Raw genomic sequence first — 13,678 nt, 5'->3', positions numbered from 1 at the left:
GGGGATGGATATGGAACAGGACAGCAATTGAGGCTGCGAGGATTTTGAGTGCTAACCTCAGTTCTGTTGCATCCTATTGTTCCTGCTTGCATTTTCTTCTATTCCAGTTATTTTATTGCTTACCCCCCCATTTTTGTTGCCTCAAAATGAAAATGTCCTTTTTATTATGAAAATAATATATTTTCAATATTTAAAATGTAAACAATACAGGAAAGTAAAAAGAAGAAATTAATCGCCAGTAATCCCACCACCCCGTGATACTCCTCTCCTTCCAGACATTCTCCACATGAGTAACATGCACTTTGGACAAGTAGAATCACACCACGCATGCTGCTTTATAACGTGCTTTTCTCTATATATAAAAAAATCACAATTCCAGGTGCACACATGATGTGCATTCTATGGGGGATGTTGAATCTCACCCGGCCAGATTACTTTGCTATTTGTACAAACTTCCTAAGTCAAAGAGAGACTTTCAAAAGGTATAGATTTGAGTCTATAAAGTTAGAAAACACAAGTAATTTTCCTAAAAGGCAGGAGAAGGGCTAGGGGATTTAAAAATTAAAATACCAGAAAATATACTCCAAAACAGAGGAGCTGAAACACCAGTGTAGTAATTTCCTCCCAGAAGGGAATGTGATGCCTGGGCAAAATTCCATTGTTTATTTTGCACGGTCTTAACTCAAGCTACACACAAAAAAAAACAGAGAACAGTGGCAGGAAGTGCCTTTCTGTGTCCCGGCTGAGATGGGGCTCCCTATGCGAAGCCTCTGGAAGTCTCAGGATTAGCCAAGAATCCTCAGAGCAACTTGCCCAAAACACTCATTGTATCTGTGTCTCTGTCTTTGATTAGTGGCTTAGTCAACTTTCTAGCTCATTATCATCTTAATCATTTTTCCTTTAATGTAATGAGGCTAAGACTCTAGTTTTATTTTTTTATTTTTCCCCAGAGGAAAATAAATACAAACTTGAAGGTATTTTATACACTCTTTATCTTTAGTTATTTAACAACCTTGATGTGGGAATGTTGTCTCCTTTCTCACCTCAGTCATCAAATGGTTGAAATAGAAAGCAAAGGCCTTGGGAATACCTAGACTCTGTCCTTGGCTCTTAGTTGCTTTCCTCGGGTCAAATATCCATCCTACAGCTCAGCAAAGAAAAGAATCAAAGCAACGATGTAAACTGGGGTTTTACATTTCAGTGATCTAATGTGATAGAGCAGGACTAGTCAAATGTTAACTGTAGAATACAGGTGGTGGGTATATGGTGTTCACTGTGCATCTAGGTTCTAAGTTATTGCATTACTTACATTACTTGCTTTTATTAGCAGACAGCAAGCCTTAGTGGCAGGCAACTTTTAGAAAAGTATTTACATTTTATGGGAGAGAGAGAGGTAGGGACTCCTTGTCATTTTCCAGAATTTTCTGTAGGAGGGCAGGTATTGACTGACTGTGTCACCTGTTTCCACAGTAGGTTGTAGTCCCTTTTCAAGGGTTTTGAGATTTAGTTAATGTAGTCAGTGTTTTGTTTATTTGTTTGTTTTTAATTATACAAATAACACACGAACACATTAATATTGAAAAAGTGAACACAATACAGATCAAAATTTCTTTTGAAATCCTGTCCCCAAATCTTGTCTCCTCCACCCCAGCCCCTGCCAAATGAAGTCACTTTTTCAGTTTGATATACATGCTTCCAAACCTTTTTCTTATGGATTTTTACACATATATATGTACCCACATATAATATGTGGTATTGTTTTATTTATTTGTTAGTTTTCATAAATGGTATTCTAACATATTTATCTTTTTATAATTAGCTCCTCCCCTCCCTCAGCAATATGTCTTAGAGCTTTTTCTAAGTTCCTTATAACTCTACCTTGTTAAAACAAACAAACTCATTGCATTGTATACTGTGCCAGGTTGGCTATCCCCATTGTATGGGGTTTTTTTTGTTTTTTTTAAATTTATTTTATTTATTTATTTTTGGCTGCTTTGGGTCTTCGTTGCTGTGCACAGGCTTTCTCTAGTTGCAGCGAGCAGGGGCTACTCTTCGTTGTGGCACGTGGGCTTCTCATTGCGGTGGCTTCTCTTGTTGCGGAGCATGGGCTCTAGGTGCGCAGGCTTCAGTAGTTGTGGCATGTGGGCTCAGTAACTGTGGCTCGTGGGCTCTAGAGCGCAGGCTCAGTAGTTGTGGCGCACGAGTTTAGTTGCTCCGTGGCATGTGGGATCTTCCCGGACCAGGACTTGAACCCGTGTCCTCTGCATTGGCAGGCAGATTGTTAACCACTGCACCATCAGGAAAGCCCCCATTTTATGTTTTTAGCGAAGTCTCTATTGGTAGATATTACGGTTGTTTCTGGTGTGTTTTTCTACCATTAAAAATAATGTTATAGAAACAAAACACATCTACCTGTGCACAAATGTGATTTTTTCCCCCAAGGTTAAATATTGGGAAGTAGAATGGCAATGTGGTAGAAATTCATACATTTTAATAGAAATGACCAATTTGCCCTCCAACGTGACTTTCAGTGGTCAGCTTCAGCAAATATTTCTTTTTATTGAGCTTTGGGATGGGCTTACCTTAGCCTTCAAACAAAGCAAGGACAGGAGGAATATGACACTAAGTCTTTGCCCTCTAGGAAGGCTTGAGACTCATCTATAGGCCCCCATCTATCAAATGGCAAAATAATTCCAGCAAAGTTAAACCAGAATCTAAAAAGACTGGATACTTATAGAAGGTGTGTGGATGGGAATGGGATGGAAAGAAGGAGGGAATGGGAACAGGTAGATGGAACCTCAACACTTCTTAGAGTATACCTGTACACTTTTATGGAACCAGGGTAATTGTTCATATACTCCCAGAATAAATAAATCATTCAAATCAACCAGGATGAGAAGAGAACCCCAAACAGAACACCAGCAGTAAGGAATCTAAATGTATTACAAATAAATAATGTAACCACACAGGAGGAGGTAGGGAAGAAAAGACCTAACATAATTAACTCTGGAAAACAATATTTTGACTGGCTACTATAAGACTAAAGTTGAAAGGGACTATACAGAAAGATCATAGCTTAGTTACTAAATTTGTTTCTCTCTGTGGCTCTCACAGGGAATGAGTTAGCAATTCTGAAACTATGTTTTGTGCACACTAGTCTGGGTCCAGTTAGGAGGCAGAAACCACACAGAAATTTGAACAAGGCAAGTTTAATGTAAAGTATTATTAACTATAACAAGAGCCTGGAGAAATGAGGAATTGGCTACTAAAAAGTAGAAAGAACTCTAAAGAATACAGGAAGAGCCTGTAACAGGAGCAGCCACTGCCTAGGGCTGAGAAAGACAACCCAAGGAAAAGCCTCCCTCCCAGAGCCAAGATCCAGACCTGTTGGAGAGGGCATGGCTATGTTGCCAGTTTTTTAAAAAAGGAATCCAGTCTATGGCGTTGCATACCATTCTCAACATAGGCCTTCGACAATATACGCATACTTTTAAAGGTACAAATTATGTCAAGAGTAGCCAGTGTATACATGGCTCAATTTTATGGAAAGCAGTTTAGAAGTCATGAACAAAGTGGGAAGCACAGCTAAGGCAGTAAATGAGACCTCCTGGAGAGTCCCAGGGAAACACCGTGAGACGTTACATAACAGCAGCCAGCAACAAAGAAAGAAATTATGTTCAGTTTCCATATATATACATATACACACATACACTAGAGAAAGCCTGTGGAAGTCATCATCTGACCTCTCCAGAGAAGGGATGGTGAACCATTCTACCCCACACTCCTCTTCCCCCCAGAGCCAGCCTATCCTAACCTGCAGCAGATTCCACCTGCCGGGGCAGGGGTGCCAGCAGCTGTCTCACCTCCATCCTCAGGACGGCTCACATGGGAGGGGGAAGCAGCCTGGCCAGGAGGGCGCATGCAGGCCCTCCCGGAGCTCTGTGCATTTTTGTTTTTGTTGCTGGTGTGAAGCTGACTTCTCTTGCTCATGGACTTGGCTCAATGCCTTGCTCTGTTGCTGTTTTTGCAATCTGTCACTTCCTTGCTCCATCTCTAGTGAACTTTTGCTGTAGAATTTCTTGCTCCAGGGCCTTAGGTTGGGAGAGAGACCAGAATTAGGGCTCTGTGTTTTTTCACAGCTGAGGGGGCACTGGTTGGGCCTCCCATGCCATGGAGGGCACACCGGATAAGACTCTGACACACAGGGTGGCTGCCACTGCTTCTAGGTGTGCAAGTTATTCAGCTGTGAGGATTTTCCTCCACTGAGATTAACAGGGAGGCCCAGATTGCTGGTTGTGTCAGTGAGGGTGTTTCCAGAAGAGATCAGCATTGGAACTGGTGAATTGAGACCCGCAGATAGCCTTCCTCAGGGCTTATGGGCGTCAGCCAACCTGTTCAGGGTCCAGATAGAACAGGAAGGTAAGGAAGGGCGAATTCTCTCTCTGCCTGAGCTGAGGTCACAGCTTCTGTGCTCAGGCAAGGGCTCTCCTGGTTCCCAGGCTTTCAGATTAAGCTTGGGACTTACACAGCCTCGATTCTCTGGCCTTCAGACTTGGACTCAATAACATCACCAGCTTTCCTGGTTTTACAGCTTGCAAAGGGCAGGATGTGGGACTTCCCGGCCTCCATAACCTTGTGAGCCAATTCCTGCAGTATATCAATCAATCTCTCTCCCTCTCCCTCTCTTCCTCTCCCTCTCTCTCTCTCTCTCTCTCTCTCTCTCTCTCTCTCTCCCCATATATATATACGTGTGTGTGTGTGTGTGTGTGTGTGTGTATCCTCTTCGTTTTGTTTCTCTGAAGAACTCTAGCACAGCTTCCTGTCTCTTCTGAACCCTTCTTTTGCATTTTATTTTCTCCAGCTTCTCTTTATACCCCCAGGTTTTGAAACAAAATGTGAGAGAGGAATATTTAGGTTCATGATGCAGCATTGTCTCCGAATAGCTGCATGTCACTGGGACAACCAGGGAGCCTCCCTGAACCTCAGATCCTTAATCTGATAAGGAACTGCAGTGGCTGCCCCTAGGCTTAGTGGGCTCTGCTAAGCTTGAGCCACTGCCCTGGACAGTAAGTTCCTGGAGAGCAGGGACCTCAAGGCCTTGAGCATGTTTTTTTCCCAGTGCCTTACACAGTGCCTGGCATACAGCACGCACTCAATAAATGCTTGCTAAATAAACAGTTGATTATGTAAATGCCAGTTACTGTGATTATGCATTCATATATGTCACAAGCCATATCATTTAGGTTCAAGATGGTACTGGAGAAAACAAACAAAAAACCCCAACAAATCTGGTGGAAGAAAGTGAATAGAGAGCTAAAAATTCTAGGTACTATAACTGGAGAAATAAAATGGGTAAGAGTGCCTGCATGCTCAGTGACCTTTCAGAGTCGTCGGAGTGTGTTGGGACTGCCTGAGCTTGGTCCTGCACCAGGATGCTTCAAAGCCTTATTGAAAATGTGTGGATCCCCATGAAGCCCTACTGTACCCAAGTTTACCAGAAGATTTGGGTAGGAATAGGACTGATGGGCTTCATCATTTATAAATTCAGGAGTGCTGATAAAAGAAGCAAAACCTTGAAAGCTTCCAGTCCTGCACCTGCTCATGGTAATCATTAACCAGCTTTCCTTGCACAAGACATTGGTCTGACTGTGTTGAGGGAATGTGGGACATCGTGTTGACTTGCAGCAGTCCCAGTGCCCTCGTGCATGAACAGACGTACCTGTGAGACCCCCCGCCTCCCCCCCCAAAATGACTAAGAGTTGGCATGGTTGCTCCAAGTTGTATATTGACCACGTTTCATTTGAGTGTCTCAGTGGGGCCTCTTTTCTCTTGACGTCTGTGACCTGTCTGGGATCTTTGTTTTTGGATGCTGATGGCCCAGTTTAAATCCTAACCTGCCGACATAGCATGTCCATTTCCTTAAGAATGATTTTAGAGGAGCCAGGAAAAGCTGATTGTGTTTGAAAAGTTCAAACAAACTTTAAAAAGGCATTTGGAGGAAACTGAAGAAAACTTCAAAAATACTATGCCTCAGCGAGACAAGAGAAGAAATTACTTTCTTTAAGCAAGAACAGGATATTCTGAAAAAGGGACCTAAATAAGAAAGAGCTGCTATAAGATATTAAAAAATATAATATTTGAAATAAAAATTCATTAGAGTTTGAAGATCTAGTTGAAGAAATGTTCAAAAGCATGGAACAAAGTGACTAGGAGATGGGAAATAGTTGATAATAAGAAAATTGGAGGATAGGGAATTCCCTGGCAGTCCAGTGGTTAGGACTCGGCACTTTCACTGCTGGAGGCCCAGGTTCGATCCCTGGTTGGGGAACTAAGATCCCGAAAGCTGCACTGCCCAACCAAATTAAAAAAGAAAAGAAAAGAAAATTGGAGGATAAACTTAGCATACCTATCAACCAACTTAGGATTTCCAAAAAGAGAGTAAACAGAGGGAAAGGAAAGGAGGAAGATATCAAAGAAATACTCAGAAGGGAATTCCCTTGTTGCCCAGTGGTTAGGACTGAGTACTTTCACTGCCATGGCCCAGGTTCAATCCCTGGTCGGGGAACTAAGATACTGCAAGCTGTGTGGCTCAGCCAAAAAAATAAAATTAAATTAAAATTAAAAATAAGATAAATACTCAGAAGAATTTCCCAGAAGTCAAGGGGCACAATGAATGAAGAGACTCATCCCTGTGAATCTTCATGACAGCAGGGATAAAGAGAGCGGCTTAAAAGCTAAGAGAGAGACAGACAGACAGAGAGACTGACTGACTTTCAAAGGACCAGGAATAAAAAATGCGATCGGATTTCTAAACCTCAACCTCAGGATCTGAAAGACAGAGGAGCAATGCCTTCAACAGTCCAGTGGAAAATTACTTTCAACACAAAATTCAATACCCAATCAAATTATTAATCAACCGCGATGTTTAATGAAGATGTTTTCTAGACATGCGAGGTCTCACAAAATTTACCTCCACACCTTTTCTCAAGAAGCGAATGAAAGATATGTGCCACCAAAATGAGTGAGAAAACCCAAAAAGAAACATAACCTAGGATTCCAGCACAAGAGAGAAGGAAGGGTATGACAGCTGGGCAGCAGACCTAGAGAACACCCAAGGCTGACTGGGGCAGGAACATGGGGACTCCAGGGGAGGATGCTCCTGGAATAAAATGGAACTGGGAGAAAAGCTGATGCCCCTGCCCTTGTGGAAAGTTGTATGGGAAGATTTAACAAGGAGGGCATAACACAAAGCAAAAGTCTTTTAAAAAGGTATATACTAAGTACACACACACACACACACACACACAAAACCCCAAAATAGTTGTATCAAGAAAGGAAATTCCATCATCAAACACTATTTGCCTCAAAGGTGAATAATGTTTCATATGGTCATAATAATATAAACACTGAATATTGACTTAACTAAAATTGTAATATATCAGTCAGGATCCCAACAAGAAACAGCTTTTTTTTTTTTTTTGCGGTATGCGGGCCTCTCGCTGTTGTGGCCTCTCCCGTTGCGGAGCAGAGGCTCCAGATGCGCAGGCTCAGCGGCCATGGCTCACGGGCCCAGCCGCTCCGCGGCATGTGGGATCTTCCTGGACCGGGGCATGAACCCGTGTCCCCTGCATCGGCAGGCGGGCTCTCAACCACTGCACCACCAGGGAAGCCCCAGAAACAGCTTTTAAATGGGGTAATTTGAGGAGAATTTCAGAGATTGCTTGAGCAGTGAAAAGAAACTACAAGCGAAAGCCATTATTCCTGCCCCACCACACCTGAGAAGGCAAAAGTGGAGGAGCCGTTGTCAGTAACAGAAGAGAACTAAAAAAAAAAAAAAAAAAGAGAACTAAATGTAGAGGGTGCTGAGAGTGGAGCCGAGGATGCAGCAACCTAATAGAGGTAACTGAGGGCATGGGCATCTCTGCTCACTCTCCCTCCCCACTCCAGCTGCCTGCCTATGCCCTGCAGTGTCCCAACCCACCCAGAAGCCCTAGAGTAAGAGAGCCCATTGATGTGGTCCGTACAGGTCAGAGTGGGTCTGGAAGGGCTGAGGGAAGACATCCAGCACAAACCTCAGTGGGGGACTAGGGGAAGGGAATTTAAAGAGAGCACAATTTGCATGTGTCATAAAGAGCAGGAAATTAGGAGCCAGTGTCCAAACTGGTCAGTCAGGAAAGGCAAGATCAGCATAGGACTTAGAAATATGGCAGCAAATGCCAGAAAACAGCCAAAATTGTTGAAGGAGGGTGCTCTGGGCAGTGCGAGTGATAAGGGACAGTTCAGAGGACTGCTTTTCCATTATACATCTGTTAGTACTAATAAGCCTTTTTAAACTTTGTACACGTATAATTTCGATTAAGGTAAAAATTAATAATATTCATTCTAATCATGAGAAAAACATCAGGCAAGTCCCAGTAGAGGGGCATTCTACAAAATATTGAATACCTAACCAACGGTCTTCAGAATTGTCAAGATCATCAGATACAAGGAAGTGTGAGAAACTGTCACAGTCAAGAGGACCCAGAGACATGGCAACTAAATGTTATGTGGTATCCTGGATGGGATGCTGGAAGAGAAGAGGGGCATGAGGTAAAAACTTAGGAAATCTGAATAAAGTATGGACTTTCACTTATGATAACTTATCAATATTGGTTCATTAATAGTTACAAATGTACCATACTAATGTAATTTGTTAATAATAAAGGAAACTAGGGGCAGGATATATTGTAACTCTCTGTACTATCTTCTCAATTTTTCTGTAAATCTAAAATTGTTCTACAAAATTGTCTTATTAAAAATAATAAAAGAGTTTACAGTAGAAATAACCTTAAAAGTCCACAAGAAAATTTTATGAATTTTATTTTATTTGTATGATTTGGAGCTTTAGTAGGGCTGGATGTTTCTCCAGGCTTTTAAATTATTTTTGCATTCAAGACATTAAATCCCAGAATTTCAGCAATGATCCTGGTTATTCATTCATTCAACAAGTATGTGTCAAATGCTGACTACATGCCAGGTAGTACCCTGTGCTCAGTACTTGGGGTACCAGGACCTTTTCAAAATACAGCCCTGCCATTGTCTTTAAACCCTTCAGAAGCTGCTGGGTACTCTTAGGTTCAAAATAGGGCATAAAGTTCCATCAGCCTACCACTGCCGGTCATTTTTCCACACCTCTCTTCTCTCCAACCACACTGGCCTCTTTTGTTCCTTGAAGATGCCACCTTCCCTGCTGCCCCAGGGCCTTTGCCTATGCTGTTCCCTCTACTCAGAATACTCTTCCTCTCTCTGCTCCCCTCACCTTTGCCCAGGTAACTCTTATACTTGGAATATCAGCTCAGGCCTCACTTCTTTCTTTCTTTCTTTATCTTTCGGTCTTCTTTTTTTTTGGCCACACTGTGTGGCATGCAGAACTTTCCCCACCAGGGATCGAACCCATGCCCCCTGCAGTAGAAGCACGGATTCTTAACCACTGGACCACCAGGGAAGTCCAGGCATCACTTCTTTAGACACAATCCATCTACTTGTAATTATCCCCTGGTCATGTGGTTATTTGAGTAATGCCAGTGTCCCCCATGGAATGTTTGCTTGTAGGTTCTATGACAACTGGGACAGTGTCTTGTTGGGGACAGTGTCCGTGTTGTTCACACTGGTCCTCAGCTTCTGGTGTAATGCCTGATATGGTGCAGGGACTCTATGAGCACTTGTTGAATGAATGAATGGTAAACAGGTTATGGTCCATAGCCTTCCAGTCTAGTGCATATCCAAACCAGGGTGTGAGCTCCAGAAGGAGACAAGAGGAGGCCATCTCCCCTGGCTACTGTCTGGATTCCAGCAGCCCCTGGGCCTGCCTCCATCAAGTCCTGGTTTACAACTCATAGCCATTTGCTTACTTCAGATTTACAAAAACCCACTGAGGTCTGCATCCATGTCATTCCTATGTGGCCATTAAGAAAAGTGACATCCAGAGAGGTTAACTAAATTGCCCAGAGCTACACTGTTACTGAAAGCCCATATTTAACATTCTTTTCTTACCGCCTCCTGAACTCTACTTCCACGCAAACTTAGCACCGGCTCTGGGTTAACGGCGAGCATTTGCCCCTGCATCTGGGCTATGCCCTAAAGTGTTGTGTCCTCGCGGCGGCGCAGTCCGCGATTGTTTGGGCGTCTCCAACCTGGACCGCGCGCGCCCTCTGGCAGCTACAGTGGAGACTGGGCTCCCCGCGCTTCAAAAGAAACGGGAAGTGGCAGTGGACGCGTGAACTCCGTGTAATGGCCGCGACACTTTGGGGTGCGTGTATGGGGGTTTCGGGGCGCGGGGTTGGGTCGGCCGCCCCGGGTCTGACGCCCGCCCCCGCCCTGGGCCTCTGGGCAGTCTGGGCGGCGCCAAGGCCGGCTCCGGAAGGATGCGGGCCCGCGCCCCAGGCAGAGTTTGGGGGATCAGATGAGTCTGGGAACTCCTGGCTGAGTCTTGGCTTCCCCATCTGTGAAGTGGAGATGATGACAACTACCCGGTTCGAGCCAAGACTGCCCGGGGCCGAACTGACATCGGCGGGGCTCTCAGGAGTGTATCAGTTCTCCCCGTACTGCTCTCCCCAAAGCCCAGGGAAACTTTCACGCTCAGCCTGCTGGGAGATGGGGTGGAGGACACACTTTACCTTTAATGTCTTGATTAGTGCATAATACGTGTACATCGCAATACCAAAAATAAATTAGAATTTTGGCCCACGGCTTCTAACCACCGTTCATTGTTTTTAGCTCTTCTCAGCTGAAAATGATTCAGGATACAAAATGTTTCCATGATCACTTTATCTTTTCTTATGTTTCAGGGGATAATTTGACTCCTAACAAAATCCAATCCTCGTGTTAAGGATTTTTGTCTTATCTGCTTAGGTTCTAGGTAAATTGGGGAAATATATTTGCATTTCATCAACGGCTTAAGGTGATTTAATCTGTTTAATCCCCAGCTTCATTCCAACCAGGGATGGAGGCAGCAACAGTTTCTTGCCCATTGATGTGTGTCAGGCAGAGTGCAGGGCACTGGTGGCAGAGAGGTGAACCAGATAGGGAAGATGAGGGGTGGCTTGAATTGTGACTGGGCCACAGACAGCCCTAGCCACGGTGGGTGAAACTATATGTTGTATTTGAGGAGGGCTTCATCCTCTGGGCACCTACAAAACTGGGCTCTGCTGTGGCCTAGAGGAAGGATAGACCGTGGAGGCCTTGTGGGAGCCTGGCCTCCTCATTTTATCTCAGTTTCTAGTACAGAGGTTCACTTCCTGCAGCCTCACAAATATTCTGAAAGGTCACAATAAAAAGAGGGGATGAGAGGAAAAGAATTGATGAAGAAGACCAGAGTGGAGAGGATGTTGCCAAATGCCAATTTATTGCCTCTATTTCCTGACCAAATTTTTCCCTTTGATGTATGTGGTTCTCCCACCCAACCCCCCCCCCCCATGCATGCTTGTGGCCTCCCTAGAAGGCAAACAGAAGGGCCTCTCAGTCCTTGGTCTTGAGGGATGTCATTCTAACCATGTTTTAGACATTTTCTTTCTTGTGTCCTCTGTACTCCTTTAGAAAAGTTGGAGCGCTCTCTAAATTCTGTAGCATATTTTCAGGGGCCGTCAATTGCCAGACTGGGCAGCGAGCTGTGGGCAGCAGGGAACTCGAAAGTCGGTGGGTGTGGAGACTGGAAAGGATGTAGGAGCCTTTGCTCTGCCTTCCCCAGTCACTCAATCATATGGTGATTGGTGATGTGAGTGAAACTCAAGAAGAAACGTTCTCCTCTCCCCAGTGCCCTCCTTAAGGCTCTCCCTCTATCATAAGCTCTAAATACTGATCCTTTTTCTGGGGTCCAACTCCAGAAGAAAGGAAAAATGCACATGGCCTCTAAATACCTGAGAGCATGGTCCACCTCATTAGCAACCAGAGAAGCCCATTAAGACTGCAATGAGATGTTGAGCAATTTGCCAATTTTAAATGTGCATAATCCAGCAGTTCTGATTCTAGGAATGTATCTTAAGAAAACAGCTGAATAAGTGTATCAAGATAAATGTGTGAGGATATTTTTGAATCCCTGATTATAATAGAAGTCCCTCAGCAGGGGATTGGTGAATAAATTATGGCCCATGTCTAGGCTGGAATGTCATAGAGATTAAAGAGCCTAAGGAGCAGGTAGTCTCCTGGTTTCCCGGGTGCTTCACCAACACCCATGTGGTCCTGGCCTCATTTCAGCCCCTGGCACTCCTGACATTCATAGCCATACCTCTGACATCCCCAGCTCCCGGCTGTGGGGGTTGGGAATGATCCAGAGGGGAGTCAGGGAGGATGGGCAGAGGTCTGGAAGGCACCAGAGCATAGAGTCTACAGCTTCCCCACAGGAGCAACGTACCGCGTGAGGTCTATTCAGAGAAGGTTACCCTGCAGGCAGCCTTCTGTGGATCCTAGTTCTTCTAGATGACCAAAGCAGTGATGCTGGGTTTGGCTGAATTCCTGAATATCCTGGTGATGAGATGAAAAAATAAAACATTTCCTGTCCAATGGTGCACGTGAACAGGAAATCTCAGCACCTGGGTGTTCTGGTGGATTTTTAAAAATATATTTATTTATTTATGTATTTATTTATTATTTTGGCTGCGCCGGGTCTTAGCTGTGGCACGTGGGATCTTTGTTGTGGAGTGCGGAATCTTTTAGTTGCGGCATGCGGGCTCTTAGTTGTGGCATGCGGGCGGGATCTAGTTCCCAGACTAGGGATCGAACCCCGGGCCCCCTGCATTGGGAGTGCAGAGTCTTACCCACTGGACCACCAGTTGTTGTTTGGGGAACCCGTCCTCCCTTTCTCTGGCAGCGAGAAAGGGAGGACGGGTTTGGGCAACCACTGTCTCCCACTTCCAGCTTCTGTAGTTCAAGGGAAGCAGGCTCTGCTCCCCGGTTCCGAAGCCAATCACCAGGACTTCTGCTAGCATTACTGTCTCCACAAGGGTAGCTTGCTAAGCTTGGGCCACTTCTGCCTCTGCAGAGAGTTTAAGTACAAGGTATGGGTAGGGTGTGCAGAGCCACAATGGAAAATACAGGAACTCAGTGTTAGTAGCAGCTGAGCTGTCTATCACCACATGTAGGCCAGGCAGACAGGAGAGGGAGGGGATTCTAGGCCCTGGAAGGAGAGAGTCATGTAGAGGAGGCTGCCTTGTTGGACTGGCAAAGGTGAGAGTCTTCAAGGTTGACTGAGACAAGAAAACCAAGTTGAGGTTGAGCGGGGAGATCAGTGTAGCTGGAGCCAAGTAGTGAAGGCAGAGTAGGAAGAGATAACATGGGAGAGGAGGAGGTTATTGCAGATTTTATTCTAAAGGCCATTGAATAAAAGCCACTGCAGGAGATTTTTAATCAGGAGAAGGCAGTGGTCTGACACCTTTTTGGAGATCACTCTGGATCCAAGGTGCAGAAATGCATTGTATTTGGGACAAAAGAGCAAGCAAGAAAAGCCCTTTGGAAGCTGTTGTGGAGGAGGTGGTGGCATAGATGAGGGATAAGGCAATGGAGAAGGGTGAAGAGGTGGGATTCAAGAGCACAGAGACAAGTCAAAGGGGGAAGGGGCTTGTGGGGAAGTTGGATGATCTTGGCTACTTCACTCCCAGCCTCAGCTTCCTTTCCCAAACAGAGGTACTACCCACTTCACAAGAGT

The 13,678-nt window shown here is 44.8% G+C and overlaps 1 pseudogene; it reads left to right on the top strand.

Moving 5' to 3' along the window:
• Positions 1–5,432: 5,432 nt before the first annotated feature.
• On the top strand, positions 5,433–5,615 carry LOC132431709 (ATP synthase subunit ATP5MJ, mitochondrial pseudogene; annotated as a pseudogene).
• The last annotated feature ends 8,063 nt before the right edge of the window (positions 5,616–13,678 follow it).

Source organism: Delphinus delphis, chromosome 10 (assembly GCF_949987515.2).
Source record: "Delphinus delphis chromosome 10, mDelDel1.2, whole genome shotgun sequence".
In the NCBI taxonomy this organism is placed as follows: Eukaryota; Metazoa; Chordata; class Mammalia; order Artiodactyla; family Delphinidae; genus Delphinus; species Delphinus delphis.
This window is presented reverse-complemented; position numbering and strand designations above follow the sequence as displayed.